General features: G+C 55.2%; 1 protein-coding gene across 1 annotated transcript in view; it reads right to left on the reverse strand.

Moving 5' to 3' along the window:
- IGDCC3 (immunoglobulin superfamily DCC subclass member 3) overlaps positions 1–15,983 on the reverse strand; it is an 88,612-nt gene that overhangs the window by 38,192 nt on the left and 34,437 nt on the right. The window lies entirely within an intron of this gene.

A 15,983-nucleotide genomic window follows, 5' to 3' on the forward strand; every position in this document is an offset into this window, starting at 1 on the left:
GCAGATGGGAGGTGGCCATTAGCAATCATACATTAAATATGTGTTGCATTAACCCGCGCTGCTCCCGGACCCGTCGCTCTCAGCCCGCTCGCCGCAGGTTTGTTAAGCTGATGGCACAACGCGCAGCGAAGCCACGGCACGGCCGTGGGGTTGGGAAGGGTTTACAGGTCTAAGAACGTGCCCCCAGCCCCACGTCGGGATTCTTGGGTTGGCAGCCCCCTGTGCCATGCTCCAGCCAGGCTGCCAGGGGTGCACGCAGCAGCACAAGGTGAAAAGACCAAGCACAAACCTATCTGACTTCCCCAGGATGAAAGGTAACGCAATGTTCCCTCCGGTAAGGGGCAGAGCAATGGCAATTTACCCCGTTTATACGCACTCAGCCTGGAAATGGGACTGTTCGTGGCCCAGAGCACCCAGCCACGCGGGCTCGAGCCCAAAGGCAGCTGGGGTGTCTCCCCTGGCAGCCCCCAAACCAGGCAATCCCCTCGCCAAAGTGATGGGGGCTGCTGAAAGCAATGGGGTCACCGGGGGTCCCTGCGGCAAGGGGGGCTCGAGGGAGCTGCAGCATATGTCAAGGCTGCCCCTCGGAGGCCCAGGTCAGGGCGAGCATCCTGCACCCAAAGCTGATGGGCTCTCACCAAGAAACGAATCCAAGAATTAACGAGAATGGCACAAAGCTCGTTAATAAAGAAAGGCAAAGGAAAAAAAAGCTGGGATTCAGACGCCTGCAGGAAAATTCCTTTCAAACGTACAGATGCTCAGCGCTGAGGTTTTTCGGTGGCTGACAGGGTTGATAAGAAGAGGGAGGTGTGAATGAGCCCAGCCCCAGCACAGACGCTGCTCTGCCGGCTGCAGAATTCATTGGCATCCCTTTATTTCAATAATATCACCTCTCCTAGGTAAAACTGCAGCGATAACCTTTACTCTTAAAGACACTAGTATTAATATTTATCATGAATAAAACATGGGCAGTTATAAATAATTCAGTTATGAGGATGTTAAGTAAAATATTACTCTTCAACGACCCTATAATGTGGCTTTGAAGCACAGTTTTATGTTAAACGCCTAGGAAACACTGTGACCCTTGCCAAGACCAGCTGGTTTGCAGAAGATGCGTTAAATATTCATGCGCCGAGCTACAAAACGCTATTTTTAACACGGCTTTACGAGTTTATTTACAGTTGCACAGACAAAGGCTTTCGTGGCACCTCCTGTAAAGCAGCACCAAAAGTTGAAGGCGAGCGATTACCTGGACGCTGCTCTCAGCCAGGACATAAATCACGGCGTGAGCACGGCCACTGTGCAGGGCATTGCTCGGAGGGTCTAAATCTCTGCTGTTCCCCATAAGATTTTCACACACACCGCAACTGACTGCAAGAAACCCATCCGGGAGTGCTCGCTCCCGTTTGGCACTCGTCTTCCAGCGGAAAACGCCGCGGCTCCTGTTATCACCCGGGTGCTCTTGTTTCAGCCGACACCCAGAGCTGCACGCCGGCCCGGTGGGGCTGGCCAGCAGCCAGGGAGCCGCGTCTAATCTCTATGCTAATGGCCAGAATCATTTGAAAAATAAATACATGCAATCACAATAGCCCCTTGCCCCTGTGAGCTCCTAAGCGGGCAGGCAGCCTCCGATCCACCTGCCTGCGTTACCTATCGCTCTGGTCATCCAGCATCACAGCATCCACGTGCCAACGGAGGAACTGGTGCTGCCCCAGGTCCCTCTTTACCATCCTCACACGGGGTGTCTGTCACCCTGTTCCATTAAACTGCCCTCTTCCAGCTCCAGGTGTCAGCCAGCCCTGAGATCAGACCTGAATCGCGCACTCACGTTGCTCCATACTGGTGGAGCTCCGAGCCTCGGTGTCTCAGTGCTTCTGCTGCCATCACAGCTGGGTTTTGGCTGTGGTACACCCAGACTGGCATAGAGCAGGGAGAGAAAAAACCAAACGCTACAGGAGAAGGCTTGCAGCAGATGGGGATGGTTATAAGAGCCCTCCCACATCGCTCGCATGGGTGCACCTTCTCCTGAAGATGTTGATGCAGAAGAGATGCCAGCTGGGCAGGTCTGCAGCGCGAGGCAGGCGAGCTGCTCTTCACCTCTTCTCCCATCTCGAACCATGGAGGACCTCGGTTAGGATGGGGCTGGGCGGTTGGTTCTCTTCCCCAGAGAGAAGCCCATGCTGGGGGTGTCCCACTGCCTCACCCCCACCAGCATGCAGTCCTCACGGCACGTCCTGCAGACACGGCACCATGCAGGTGAGCAGCGGCTCTCATCCGTCCTCGTCCATATTCAGAGAAGATTCGTTCTGGCAAATAGCTTTGCTGGGTCTCCTCTAATCAAAGAGCAAACACTCTCCCCAGCCCAACGGATCCCGTGGAAAGGCCAATGGAATAAAAATGAAAACAGGTATTGAATGAAATTTCCTTTACTCCATGAAAAAACTAAATTGAAACCATTAGTGGCCAATCCTTTCTTGCTCGGCACAGCATTAGTGCTAAGCCAGAGATTGACCTAGATTTGATATAGAAAAAGAAAACATTAACTTGGTATGTCAAAGCAAATCCCAGGCTTGCTGGAATCATTAAAACGCAAACATTATTATCAAGTGCAGACACAAGGGTAGGAAGAAGACTTAAAAGGTTCGGTGCCAAGCACGGTGTTAGGAGAGTACTGGGGAAGCCCAGTGAGTTTTGCAGTCGCTTTGCTTTCTGCTTTTAAATTACTTGTGGGGAAACAGATGCCCAGGCTGGCTGCAATACGGGAGGATGCCAGGGAGGTGCTGAGCATCCTCACCACCAGACAGCCCACAAGCAAAGACGCCTTCTCCACATTTTTGCCTCCAGCCTGTTAAATTCAGGCCTCTTCTAATGGAGCACGTGGTTAAAATGCCTCTGAGTTAACACAGTGCGGGGAACAAGAGAGTTTAACGGGGACACGGCCGCAGTACCTGGGCTCCCAGATGCTCCTGCCGAGGAGGGCAGGCTTCGTTAGCTCCGTTACAGCAGATGGAGACGAACCCTGGGAGGCACGTGGTTTGCCCAGGGAGAGAGAACAAGCCACGGGCAGAGCCTTCCCCTTCCAGGAGTGGCTCTATCCCGATGGTCTATCCTGGTACAGCTGCTGATTTTCATGCTAAACTCTCCAACTTGCGAATAAAAATTGAATTTCCCCGTGGGCTGGCAGAAGTCAGGGTTATTTTTAAAATTCAAGGAGCCACTCTTCCAGTTAAACCCAGACCTGAACTGTTCTCACATCAAGCTCACAGCTCCAGCAGAACCAGCCCTTGGTTGGATCCACGAGATTTATTAAATACCCATCCTGCTTGGCACTGCAGCTCCTTCCCCAGTGCGCTCCCGGCGAGACAGCAGCCCCAAAGCGAGCAGGGGGATCACGTCTCAATCCCCTCCCGGCTTCGGGCACCTACACCACTAAGCCAGCAACCTGCCGGGGAGTATTTTCAGGAAAGTTGGCAGGGGAAGGCTTAGCAGGCAGAGGTCACTTTATGTGCTCCTCTCCACACTCTGGAAATTGAGGATTTGCCTGGAAAAAAAAAAGTTCTGCCTGGCAGAAAAGATGGGGGGAATACGGACATCACAAACCCCATCCTGCCCTCTCTGTGCCCTGCTCTCAAACAGGAATGTTTCTCCAAGTTTTTAAGAAAGAACACTTTATCGTCTCTTTCTAATTTTTTTTTTAAGATGCATTTTTATAACGATAATAAAAACGCCCGTGTCACAGCAGCCCGGTGGCCGCTCCAGCTGCAGAGCCTGCGAGCCGGCCCCGCGTGTCGAATGGTGCCATTGTGCGGGGCTGTTGCTGAACTGCCAGCAGCCCGATTTTGAATGCAAGTTGCTTTGTGCATAGTGAAGCGTGAACAACAGCGCCGCCCATTTATCTATTTAATTCGCCAGGAGTAGCAGGAGCGGGGGCCTTCGCTCACATCTAAAGGGAAGAAAAATCGCCTTTCTCTCTCGGCTTTGGAAAGGGAGGGAAATGTTAAAGAACAGCCTGCACAGCTCCCAGCGCAGGGGAAAATCCCCTCTGCCCCTGCCCACTTATCACGGGGCTGAAAATCCCAGATCTCTATTGTCCTCGCTGGGCCTCAGATCTCAGAGGAAAACAGGCTGCGAGGCTCGGGAGAGTTTGAAGCGAGGCAGAGATTTTGGAGGAACGCAGCTCATTCAGGAGCACCTACGCCACGTGGAGGGAAGACAGAGGGGGGAAGCCCCATCTCGCCCTGTGCCCGGCAGATGAAGATGGAAAGAGGGTCAGACCTGCAGGCTTTTTGTTTGCAACATTTGCAAATAAATGCTTATTCCGCTTCTCCTGTCCCTTTCTCCCCCTGGAGCACGGATGGTCCAGGCTCTCTGCACTTCTGCATCTCGCATCCTCAGGTCTCTGCTGTTGTCACACTCACTCGTCCTCCATCAAAGCTGAGTGAAATCATTTAAACGAGGTTGATGCCGCATCAGTCGGACTCCTCTGGCTGAAGAACCAAGTTTCCACCTGGCCTGCTTTTCTCCCCCTGCCCTAAGCCCGCGGGACGGGGATGAAAGGGAGACAAGTGAGCTAATGCCTCGCGGCACGGCACAGCAGCTGCCCACGGGGGGCAACGTGCAACAGATATTTTGCAGGAGGGAAAAAAAAACCTACTGCTTCATGACTCAAGTCCACCAGGAGGCAAATATCTGCGAGTGTGGCTCCTGAATTTTTTGCACAACGCACAAAATGACCTCGAGCCATCCCCAGCTCAGGCGCCGGCCTTTTTGCAGCAGCCCACAAGGGAGGAGTTGGCTGCTCTGCCCGAGCAAAGTACCAAGGCGGGGAGGATGACGATGGGGTGTCGCTGCAGGGGCTTCACTGTGGCACCTGGAAATCCTTCGGATGCCTGAGCTGCAGCTCCATGCTCCGTGAGGCTCCCTTGAACACGCAGCGCTCCCCGTCAGCATCCCATCGCATTACCTGCGACACCGAGCAGCACGGCAGGCAGCCCATGGTGGCGATTTGTCTTCCAGCACCCTCTTGTTTTGCAGGGGAATCGCCTAATAAACAGCCCCTTTAGCGCTCTTAAATTGGTTTCAGGGAGAGAAGAAGTTTCTGGCAGGGAGGGTTGCAGCGCTGGGAGAGACCTTTATCAGGGAGCGCTATTGCAGTAATTTTTCAAGACGAAATTGCTCTCTGGCTCGTGACAGCATTTAGTGTGTCCTGAGGCGACCATTTGTGAAGCCAAACCCGTGGTCCTGCTGCCCTGCTGCTGGAGGGAAGGGGGAGTATTAAATGTCATAAACAACTCTTAATTTGCTCGGGCGGACTGCATATGGGGCTCGCGAACCTGCGGTTCAGGCGGAGGTTATCTGTCACCGGCACCGCAGGCAGGCACCAGGGGCGACGTTGGCCACGAACCACGGAGGACTGCTGGGTTTCTGCAGGGTGAATTTCTGAGCGGGGCAAACCCCAGCATCGCAGGAGGTTCCCCCACAGGGAGCTGGTCTCCCCTCCAGCACAACAACAAGGTGCCTCCGCTCCCTCCTGTTGCACTCACCCCGCTCCGAGCGTCGTCTCCTTCAGGACCTCGCCGCCTCCCAGGCTCTCCTCTGCAGCACGTTTGCAAAATACCTACAAGTTATCCTACTCAAGAGCCCCTGCAGACCCCTGAAATCCCGAGAAGATGAAGGGCAAGCCGTCCCACAAGCCCGCAGGAGGCTGGCTGGGCTCGGCGAGGCGAGGTGCAGCGCGCTGCCAGCAGGCAGCTCTCTCCTGCCAGGTTTCCATCCGGAGCGCCTCGTGTTTTTCCTACTCCGACACAGACAATTAAGACAAATTACATGGTTACCGTTTTGATTTGTCGCACGATAATGATGTTTCCCATCCCACTCCCAAATGTTGACGGGAAATGGTACGAGAGGAGGCTCCGGCGCAGCCGGTTTTGGCCGCGGACCGCTTTGTTCGCAGCCAACTGCTTCTGGTACCAAGCGGGGACGAGCAATCCTGCTTTGTCTCAGCCCGGAGAGGCAGCGAGCCCCCCGAGCACGGCACAGCGAGGGCAGAACAGCACAAGGCACCATCCTGCCCCGCTGCGGCACCTCACCTCGAACATCCCCGCTCAGACCTCGGAGCGCGCGGGGCGCCGCAGACCCCAGAATTTGGGGTTTGGGAACACGCGCACGCTGCGCTTCAGCACCTCCGGAGGCAACGGTGGAATTTGGAGAGGCGAAGGGCAGGAAGCTTTTCATCATCGCTGCCCACGGAAATGCCATCAGCCCTGCTCGCAGACAGGGAGCCGTCCTGATTTACAGGCTAATGAATTTTAAATGAGATGCATTTTTTTTAATTTTTTTGTTGTCGGCCCCCATTTTTCTGCTGGCAATCACTCCAATAATAGCTTTAAATTTTCAGCATCTGTTTTTACCAGCTCTCTTGTAATTAGTTTACTAATGTATTTCACCGCGCCTTTGTTATTTTCAGAGAATTACTTCATTCCCAGCTATCAGAGATAGTGCACTTCAGTCTATAAGGAGTTTGGCCTTTGTTCCCTCGTGGTTATTCACATGGGGGAAGATGGCTCAGTGAATGACAAGCCTTTCTATCACCACACAGTCTCCGTTTAATGTCTTTATACTGGCTCATTAATTACCGCAGAAAACTCCTTTCCGAATGGAACTGGTGATTTATAGGAGGCTTGGGCAAGGTGCCATTTTTATCGGGCCGGCAGCGAGCGGCCCCAGCGCCGTTCATTCGCTCTTCGTTTCCCCTCCTGCTGCCGCAGCGGCCGAGCACGGGGTCGGCCCCGCCGCAGGGGGAGTTTTGACCAGGGAAGACTGCAGGAGCAAGCAGCGGCTGGATGAGTGCCTGCAGGAGGTGCTGGGTGTCCTGGGAGCGCCCCCAAAATGATTTCCCTGCGTCTTTCTGTGCAATCTGGTGACCTGAGGCGTTGCGGTGGCACGTGGCAAAAAAAACCCTGCACAGCATGGAGACCCTCGGCACCTTCTGCACGGCACCGCTGCACCCGGGCACAGCACCTCCAGGACACCCAGCACCCCGGAGAGCAGCGCAGGGCCAGGGCACGGAGAGGAGCTGCATGGACACGGGGTAAAGCCTCCCTGCAGGCCAGGCCAAGTCTGAAAGCAGCAGAAAGAAGGATCCCTTCCTTCGCAAGGGAGTAACCTGAACAACAGCTCCTCTGTCCGAGGGAAATTCACGTTAAGTCCCTCAGAACACTATTTCTTTCAGCACATCCATGCGCGGTGCCGAGCGTGACAAAGTTCCCCTTCTTTCCTAAGGACTGGGATAGAGGTGGGAACGGTGCGCACGTCGACTGAAGAAGCAATTCAAGGGAGAAAGAGAGCCACGCAGGCTGGATTTCCATCGCTTGCTGCAGAGGAGCTGCGCACGCCGCCGCAGGGGAATATTCGGCATCCACCGCGTGGGGAGGAGACGAGAGGCCAAGGACCCAAGCGCAGCTGCAGAGGAAGTCAGGCACAGAGTTAAGGTCACAAAACACTGCTTTCGGCTCCCTTCTGCTCATTTTACCACCGCATTTCTCTCGTGCACGTGATTATCCGAAACATCCTGCTCCCATCCCCGGTGGTGAGCAGTGCCGTTGTGTTACGGTGCTGCCTGATCCGGACTGAAGGTGGTAAGATGGAAGATTTAGAAAGGATTCAACCGCCGTGGTAACTGAGAAAATCCAGCTTCCCCCAAGGTTTGCTTTTCCTCCCGGCAGCGCCGAAGCCGACGGCTGTCATCTCATCCCCGTGGCTGAGTTACGTCTATCAATTCCTGCCCGCTCCTCGGCGAGAGCCGCAGCCTCCCAATCTCCTGGCAGCCGTCCAGGGGGACCCGAGCTGAATTACGGCCGTCCTGCAGAAAATAGGCCAAATCCACGAAAGCGGGACACATGACGGCGTCGGCGGAGCTCGTCCCTTTTTTCCTCTGTTTACTCGCCGCGAGGAGCCTCGCCGGCTGGAAATAGCTTATCTCGGGAAGCCCCCCTCTTCCGTCGGGCGGCTGCCGCTGCTGGCTGCTGGCCAGGCCATTACCACCTCAAAGGGAAAGTTCCTAGCCGAGGCACATCAGCCCCGCTGCACGGCGGGTGCGGTTTTGATGTTTTCCCTGATTTCTTTCTCAGGAGAAGGGCATTGGGTTTCTGCACAAGTGCCAGCGCCGGTCCCGTACCCGCGTGGGGCTGTCGGCATGAACGCGTATGGCCGGGCATGGGGTGTGCGCGCACAGGCACGTGTGCCACAGCACTGGGGACAACGTGCAGGGGTCCCTCCAGACATCCAGGATGACAACAAGCTGAGGGGTTATATTTCTCCTTGTGGAAGTGCCGGGTCCGCTCGAAGCAGCCACTCACTCCATCTGAAGCACGAAGACAGACACGAGTGGGGACACGGGACAGCAATTAAAGACAAGAAGGGTGTGGAGGACGGTAACGCAGAGGAAGAAAGTGATGGCAGCTCTCAAGGAGGGGTTAGAAACTGCAAATCTCACCGTTTAGTCTTCCCCGCTGTCAGCAGACCATCACCAAACCCACGGATGCGTTTTGGGAAGCACAAACACCCAAAGGAGCATGAGCATGGCAAGTGGGGGTGGGCCACAAAACACCCCCCGGGCAGCAAAATTCCGTGCCACGAACAACAGACAGGAGGAGATCCTGAAGAGAAATCCAGCACCCAGCACCCAGCCTGGGGGAGAGCTCAGCACCCACAGCCCCTGCCAAAGGAAAGGCAACAGGGCAGCGGGAGGAAGGGCTGGACATGCAAGTAGCCCAGCAGTTCCCATCCGCATGCCAGACTGGACAACATTTAGCCACCTCAGCTCCCTGTCATCACGAGATTTCGTTTTAATTAAGGTCTGTTAAGGGTTTGGGATGTGCACGTGTGCGTGCAAGCCCGCCTGGGCTGGGGCGATGCTGAAGTCAAGGCCCGGCAGCATCGCAAAAACGATGTGGGTTTTAGGGAGCAGGCAGAGGTCAAACCGCCTGACCAGTGGGGCTGCAGGGGGGCGTTTTTACTGGCTTTGAGCTCTGAACTTGAGCTTTGCCCCGGTGTTTGCAGCACACTGGGGAAATCAGAGGCAAAACGCTCTAAGCCCGACCCTCCGGGAGCCCCCGCGGGGAAGCCGAGCCCTCCCTGCGCCGTGCCTGGGCAATCAGTCCTCTGCCTCCTCAAATTTGCATCTTCATCAGAAAAAACACTTGCACCCCAAAGCAGGCGCCTCTGCTGTTAGCAAGAGAGATGGAAACGCTGGAGCAGACGTGTAATTGCAGCACAGGCTGCTAGAGACCTGCAAAACTGCCGGGACACCCGAAATCACCAGGACGGCGACGAAGTCCATCTTAACAAAACCTTGCAGCGCAGAACGGCTTCCTGGGAGTGACTGTGACACCCGAACAACTCGGTTTTGAGACCAAATTGTCCAAGAAGGGATTTCGTGTGGGTGTGGGATGAAAGCTGGGAAGCAGCAAGATGCTCGTGGAGGAACCCGCGTGGAAAACCCCAGCAGCAGCCTCACAGCGACACGAAACAAACAAACAGAGAGCTGCAGGAATTAGCTGGGGCGGTGATGGCCCCGAACGAAAATGAAAGCAGAAGGGGGGAAAAAATTAAACAAATCCAGGCAGGCTCGCTTTTGTGTCACCGCACAATGGGGCACGTCAGCTCCGGAGCCTCCGCAAGCCATCACCCGCCATCTGGCACCGGGCAGGACCGCTAATGGGAGGCCCCGGCGCCCCAGCTGACTCGCAGAGCCACGGGGGAAATCAAGCTGACGAGATGCCCACATTAAGGCAGCTAAATTAAGGCAGATGCGCGAGAAATTTGGCTGGTGAGCCGCTCGGCCGGTGTGGGAAGGGCTGCGGCGCGCCGCGGAGCTGCGGCCGTGGATCCAGCAGGGCCGGGGAGGGCACAAGATGCCCCTGATGGTTTGCAAAATGAGGTGGGCATGAGGGGAGCTGCAGGCACGGCCCTTTTCAATGCTCCCAGCTCGATGGAGAGATGCACGAGCTGCCCGGAGGTGGATGGGTGCACAGCCTGCAGCAGCAGGGACAGCCTGGATGAACACCGCTTCTTTTATGCATCATTCTCAAAATTAACTGATGTTCCTCCAATGCCTTACTGGAGCCGATCCGCTAGGAAATTACCACAGATGGGGGACACACCGAGCAGGGGATGAAGATGCTGATATCAGGGGTCGGGGCCAGGCTCGCAGCCCGCAGTCACGCAGGGCAATAGCTCTCCCCAGGAGCCACCCCGCTGATTTCGGCAGGGTCAGCACCCCAGAGGAACACTTACCGAATATCTGATTTTCTTAAGTGTTGTGGTACTGAATGAGCGTGCTGGAGCCTGGATCACGAGGAAAAATCTGTCTCGGTGTAGCGAAGAGCTGGCAGAGTACCTCATCGAGGACACAAGGTCCAGCCCCTTCCCTTGCCAGCTGCTGCACAAGGAGCGAGAAGAGAACAAGCCTGGGGGGATGAAGGCTGCGCAACCCTTCCCAGGCACGGAAATGTGAATTGGAGAGCTCATCTCCAGCCCGGGGGGCACGCACGATCCCGCCTCCTCCCCTGCTCTGAACACGGCAGCAGGCTTCAAGGCCACCACAGAGGGCAGAGCCTCCTCGCAGAGCCTCCTCTGTGCCTCTGCGAGCTCCCCGGGTGCCATCCAGGGGAAATTTGGGTGCGTTGGTCGGTGCCCGATGCTGCTTCTGTGCTGTAAGATGCAGGTGAGAGCTCTCTGGAGGGAGTCAGCTCTGGCTGCAGCGTGCAAAATCGACACTTGGCCATTTCTCCCCTCCACGGCCAGCTTCGGAGGGCTTCAGGGGATCAGAGGCAGCGGGGTTTCTTCAGACGTGGGCGAAGAAGAGCCTGGAAGGATCAAAGCAGCCCCACGGCAGCGCTGCCAACCACAGCTGGCCCCCGCACGCTGCCTTGCACCCCGGCATGACCGAGGCAAACGATTCCCTCGCTGGCTTTTCGCATGCCTTTGTCACCACTGTGACCGGCAGCCTGCTTCTCACCAGTGCCAGGAGACAGCCGAGTGCTTCCCTTGGGCTAACTCGACCATCGGAGACCTCCAGGGAATCCTTGTGACAATCCTTGGGCCAAACAAGCAAATCGTTTGCGATTGAGGCATGTTTCAGCATCCCTAGGTCCAGCTGCTGTTGCACAGCCCAGGGAACCTCCAGGGTGGCAGCGATGCCTTGCAACAAGGTATTCGGGGATCCACCGCTGTCTCCAACAGCTGAGCTCCTGATTCCAGCACCCAGGCTAGACCCAGACCCTTCCTAATGACTTCGGATCCATCAGGAGGGTGGATGGCGTCAGGAGCGATGCTGCAGCTCTTACGCAGCTCACGCCGCCCCCAAATCGCGTCGCAGGCCCCTAAGGCCCCACCAGCAGACGAGCAGAATTTTTGTTAGGGTGGGAGAAGGGAAGAAAAACTCTCCACAAAATTAGTTCGCCTCCAAAGTGAAGCTGGTGTGAGTAATGCGTTGGTAAACGCCGAGCACTACTGGGATAACAGCTGAGCAGAGGCGTCTATTAAACGAGCATCTTCAGATGAAAATACCACTCATCTGAAAGGCATCACCGTTCATTCATGCTCAATAAAACACAAAACGGTTACAGATACAATTGATGGAAAATGAGAGAGAGAGATAGAAGTAAAGGTAGAAGGGCCGAGCAGGAAACAGCACACGAAAGTAAAAAAAGGAAAAAAAAAAAAACCTACTGTGAAGAGGTTGATTTAGCACTCTGCTTTAGGAGAAAATTCAAAAGCTGGTTTTAATATCTGATAAAACTTCCCTGCTGGTTGCCACGCTGCCTGATGGAAGCACGGAAGGGGCCTGATAGCCCTGGCACACCACACGATCAAACAGTTTAAGCAGCATCGCTTTGCTCAGACTTGCTGCTTTTAGGGACATTTTACGGCTCGCTGGTGTCCCTCGGTGCCTCACCACCAGCCCCCGAGCATGCCCGAGCTCTCAGCCACCCGCCAGGCAGGCAGCTTCCCCCGGGGCTGAGTTTCTCCAGTTTTTGACTGTCACGGCTGAATACTGGATGTCCCAGCACTTGGATGGACTGATGCAAGGATCTGCAAGGGCTGGGGCCAAGCTTGAAGGACAACAACGGGACAACAACCTTCCAGCTGGCACTGCCTGCTCTGAGCTGCTCTGGCAGCACAGAAGAGCTGGAATTGGCCTCGCTGCCCAAGCTGGGTCCCCGGCTCCCCCCGACCCTCCTGGGTCACGGGGACGTGGCTGGTGGCTCTGCTCTCACCTCACTTCTGGCCCTTTTGGGATCTCCCTTCGTGGAGGGCTCCAGCCCAGGCTGGCTGCTGCTGGCTCGGCCGTAATGACAGACGTGGGGGCTCGCTTTCAACTCCACTTCTGTTTTATAGATGATTTCCCAATCTAATAAAGGAGCAAAGTGTTATCTGCCGTCTCTTCTCTTATTTCCCAAGGAACGCCAAGGCTGGCAATGTCTGTCTGTCTCGCCAATAAAACTCTTACAGCCCCCTTCCCTGACAGCCCCCCAACAACAGCACTTCCAGGGAAAGGGTAAAGGCAGCCGAGGTGGGGTTTGGTGGCTGGTCTGAGTCCTATTTTGTGGTGCTTTTTAGCACTGGTCTCGGTACCAGGTTGGATTTGCTGGCAGCTGACCTGTTTCCAGCTTGATTTTAAAGTGTGGAGTTAAAAAACCCAAACCCTCTGCACAAAACCCTATAAACCCTACAAAACCCTACAAATCCTCCAAAACCCTCTGCACGACCGCAGGTCCCAGCACAGCCTGCAGCTGGCTGTAGACACCTTGAGACAGAAGACAACAGCAATTTCTCTAAAACCATGAGGTTCTCAACACAACAAATAAACCCACCAGGTACTGGTAATTTCCACAGTGTACTTCCAGCTGGAAGGAGGAAGAATCAGCACAGAAAAGGCTGTCTGCAAGCAAAAATCTTTCTCACAGTCTTCCCTGTGATGCTGCCAACCCAGAGCAGCACCAGGAAGCGACCCCTAACCCTAATCCTATCCCTAACGCTAATCCTGGCCCCCTCCCCATGCAGGATGAGCGAGGAGAGGCACGAAACCACTGCCTCGTATCACAGCTCCGGGGCTGAGTCGACTGAGAAAGGGCAGCGTTGGCCAAGGCAGATAATTACCGGGAAGCCCTAATTAGGAGGATGAACAGGGGGAACATGGAAGGGAAAAAATATCCGATGCAAGATGGCTTAATCACCCAGGAGGAGCCTCCCCCCAGCCCGCTACTGCCTCCATCCACCCGCCAGTACCTTTTAGGACATCTAAATCCAGGGTGGAAAACAACAGCAAATTCATAAACCAGGGGGAAGAAAGCTGCTGAGGAGCAGGAGAGCAGGAAACCTTTTTTAAATCACATAAATCAAGCCAGGGAAAAGACTTCATGCCGCAGAAACCCAAGGCCGAGTTACTCCTACAGTCTATCACAAACCCCAGGAAGGAGAGATGTTTCCTTTCTCTCTGCAAAATGCTTTTTTTGATGTCACGAATGGTTTTAATTAGGGGGCTCAAAGCTCAAGAGCAGTTCTGGGAGCCCAGAAGCCTGCCCCTTCCACGGTGGCAGAGGAAGCTGAGCATCCCTGCAGAATTCGTCCCTGCTCCCAGGAGCAGCTCCGTCCCCCTGGCTCCAAACCCAAAAGCAGGCGGGGAAGCGGAGCACGGGGTGGGTGCCCATGTCATCGAGACGGTCGGGTTTCCAAAATCTCTCACCCATCCTCGGCAGCTTCATGCTCCCCAGGCATGGCTCTGAGCGACGCCAGCCCCTCTCCTCCCCACTTCTGACCAGTTTGCAGAGCTCAGCGCCGAGACAGCCAGCTGGCATCACACCCAGCGCTGCTTCAGCTTCAATACGCCCCGAATTCTGCTACGGGCTCCACAAGCAAACGCCCGACCACAGGGTCCAACAGAAGCTCCCAGCCCCTTGCTCTTGGCCTGGATCACGACTCAGATCCTAGCTTGGCACACGGCAAACAGCTGGGAACAAGCTCCTGGGGAGATAACATTGCCCTGCAGCCCTTTAGGATGGCAAAAACCGCTGCTGCCTCATTAAAGCAGTCTTGTTCCGAAGAGCACGCACCACCTACATTAAAACAGCAACCTGACCTCCATAAAACATAAAACAATTAACTTACTAATTAGTCAACAAATAACTTTCACCCACGTAGATACCAAGTTGTTAGGAAATCTATTAGCATTTCCACTGTAATTTCATGCTTTGCTGATGATGAATAAAACAAGGTTGAAAGGGACCTATTCACATCCCGAGCACAATGGCCGGTAGCTGTAAGATGGCTAGTGGGAAATTTCCTCTAAAGAGCCGAGCGGCGGGGCCAGAACCGTGGCCGGCGTCACCGGCACCACGGCAGCACCGAAACCTGGCGGGGGCAGAAGGAAGAGCCAGGGCCGGGAGGCTGCCGGGGACGGGGCAGCTCTCCCCATGGGACCTGCAGGACAAGTGCATGCATGCAAGAGGATTGGGCCAAAACAACCCCGGGATTTGCTTAAATGGATGGTTTTAGTTCCCCCAGCCAGCTCCACCATGGGCAATAGTAACCTTACCCCCCAAAAGTTAGCCTTTTTGACCATCTCCAGCTGCCACCAGCAGCCACAAAGCCACACGTGTCCCCTCTCCGCTGCCTCGCGGAGGTCCCAAGCAGCCTTCAAGCCCATGCCAAAGGTCAGAAGATCCCCGGATTACAGCGGGCTGCTGCCAGCCCTTCGCATCACGCGGGTAAGCATCGATACAAGCGCCTGTGCTGGTCCCAAGGACCCTCGTGCACAGGGAAGGTGGGGTCTCCCAGGGGACAAGACCCTCCCGATGGCAGGACTCGCTCCTTGGTGGCATCCCGACGCTGTGCCAAGGAGAGGGGAGCGCCTCCAGCCCTGCCTTCTCGCCTGCCCTGCCCGTGGCACCCGGCACGGAGGGACCCCAGTGTAGGAAGGGACAAGGACGCAGACGACTCAAAGGGCAAGCCTTGGACGAGCACCAGGAATGCACACAGCGTCCTAACAAAGATCTTCAGAGACGGAGATAATAATATCTAAGGCTGGAAAGAAGGGGCAGGCAAGGACGGTCAGCACGCACACCGGTATCACAGCCATCTGCACGGGCAGAGGAAGGACACCTGGGACTCTGGCTGTCCCATTTGCTTCCGAGCACAGGGACAGTCACAGCCACTGTAGGGACAGAGAGGATTCGGGATGCTCAGCCCAACAAAGCGTCCAGCAGCTGTACGCTGCCCATCTCCCCCCCAAACCCTGCACAGAGCCCGACGCCGTAACGCACGCTCCTGAAATTCAGCCCCCGCTTGCCTTTTGTCCTACCGTACGCCGGCACGGGACGAATTTGCATGTTAGAACAATTAGACGTGAAACATTACATGCCTTATCTCGGCGATATTACATAATTGGATCTGCGGCGCATACAGATAATGAAAGCCAGAGCTTCCAGCAGCCAGAAGTATAAATCATACGCCACAGCTCCTGCAGTTAAAGTTCGGAATATTTTAAGAGGCCCCGGCAAATACAGTGTTTACATTAAGAAATCGAATCGTGTTATTAGGCCCTCCGTTTATCCAGTAAAATCTTTAAAAAGCCCATAAACTCGTTACTTTATTAGTTCAGACTTATTATATGTATTTGAAGCAATACTCGGAGGTATTGTTAAGCTACTGCAGGCAAAGGTTACGGGTCTTATGCTTTTTCCTTGTGGTAGCACCAGATGTGCCGGGGGCTCGTTTGGAAGCTCAACACCCAGAGCAAGCCCCAAAAACACCTTCTGTGCGTTTCCACTCCCCAGGGACACCGGGCACACGGGCAGCTCCGCTCCCTCCAAGGACAAGTCCTCACCCATCGGCCTCCCCAGCCCACGGGGTGGCCACCTGAGAGCTGGCTGTGCAAACCCACCTGTAAACCTGCTCCTGCCTGCACTTCTGGCGCTAAT

This window comes from Cygnus olor, chromosome 11 (assembly GCF_009769625.2).
Source record: "Cygnus olor isolate bCygOlo1 chromosome 11, bCygOlo1.pri.v2, whole genome shotgun sequence".
Lineage (NCBI taxonomy): Eukaryota > Metazoa > Chordata > Aves > Anseriformes > Anatidae > Cygnus > Cygnus olor.